Source organism: Haematobia irritans, chromosome 2 (assembly GCF_050003625.1).
Source record: "Haematobia irritans isolate KBUSLIRL chromosome 2, ASM5000362v1, whole genome shotgun sequence".
In the NCBI taxonomy this organism is placed as follows: Eukaryota; Metazoa; Arthropoda; class Insecta; order Diptera; family Muscidae; genus Haematobia; species Haematobia irritans.
The window spans coordinates 216,430,116-216,431,591 of record NC_134398.1 but is presented as its reverse complement, the minus strand read 5'-3'; the positions used below and the strand labels follow the sequence as shown (position 1 = coordinate 216,431,591).

Genomic DNA, 1,476 nt, shown 5'->3' with positions numbered 1-1,476 from the left:
CCTAAACTGTAAGCAGTTAGGAATAGTTCATTAACTAGAATAAGGCATGGAATTTTACTAATACTGTTTTCTTCGCTGGGTATAAGAATTTACTACTGAACAAGAAAATTTTATTCACCGATAACAAAGCATTCGTAAAAATAAACAAAATCCGAACTAAAACCAAGTTTCCTCAAAATTAGTAAAATTTCTTATAAAATGATAATTGCGACTTCCTTTATAATAGAAAGTTTTTCATACATACGAACAACACTTGGCATAGAAAAATATTTTAGTTCATTCGTACTAAGAAGTATGCAATCCTTTCAAAACTTAAGGAAACACACTTGTTAGAATATAGGAAATTTTCCTATATTTCTATTGTCTACCTGTAATCGATACCTGTCATCGTAATCGATGTGTTTGCGCGTGGGTGTAATCGATATGTTTGCGCGTGGGTTGTTTTTTTAGTTGGAATCGCGTTGTTGTGGTATACGGAGAGATTGTTAAAAAATAATATGGTAAAATAATATAATAAGTAACAAATAAAATATATAAAATAATTATTATTTTAAATTAGTGAGAAAAATGTTCGTTTTTTGAAAATAAATCTATCAATGTTCGTGATGGTGTATAAAGAAAGAAAACACCAGCAGAATAACAACCCTTTCATTTGTCTTCATTTTGGAATCTTCAATTATCAGGTAATATTCAGTGACGCTAACCTTTTGTAACAAAAATGGTTTATGATTTTTTTAAATTTGTAGGTATTGAAATTGTAAAAGGAGGACAAAATCGTTACGCAGCAACTTATTAAAAGTGAAGGGTACAAGAAGAAGAAAAACAAGTATATACGGCCGTAAGTTCGGCCAGGCCGAATCTTATGTACCCTCCACCATGGATTGCGTAGGAACTTCTACTAAAGGCTGTCATCTACAATCGAATTACTTGGGTTGCGATAACACTTGCCGATGGCAAGGTATCGTAAAACTTTTTAACACTGTCTTCTAAATTGTAAGTTAGTCCATAAGGGGTATATATTAAACAAAAAAAAAGGCCGATTATATACGTATATAATTCAGTTTGACAAAATTTTCTATAGAAATAAAAACTTGACAAAATTTTCTATAGAAATAAAATGTTGACAAAATTTTCTATGGAAGTAAAATGTTGACAAAATTTTCTATAGCAATAAAATTTTGACAAAATTTTCTATAAAAATAAAATGTTGACAAAATTTTCTATAGAAATAAAATGTTGACAAAATTTTCTACAGAAATAATTTTTTTACAAAATTTTCTATAGAAATAAAATTTTGACAAAATTTTCTATGGAAATAAAATGTTGACAAACATTTCTATAGAAATAAACTTTTTACAAAACTTTCTATAGAAATTTTGACAAAACTTTCTATAGTAATAAAATTTGACAATTTTTACGTGGCTGTTAGAGGCTATATACTAACGAAATGTACCAAATTTCAACCGCATCGGATGA

The 1,476-nt window shown here is 28.3% G+C and overlaps 1 long non-coding RNA gene across 1 annotated transcript; it reads left to right on the top strand.

Moving 5' to 3' along the window:
- Window positions 1-457: 457 nt before the first annotated feature.
- On the top strand, window positions 458-799 carry LOC142225208 (uncharacterized). The gene is made up of 3 exons (XR_012719216.1): window positions 458-500; window positions 560-683; window positions 747-799. It is a non-coding gene; the product is annotated as an uncharacterized LOC142225208 (long non-coding RNA).
- Window positions 800-1,476: the final 677 nt, after the last annotated feature.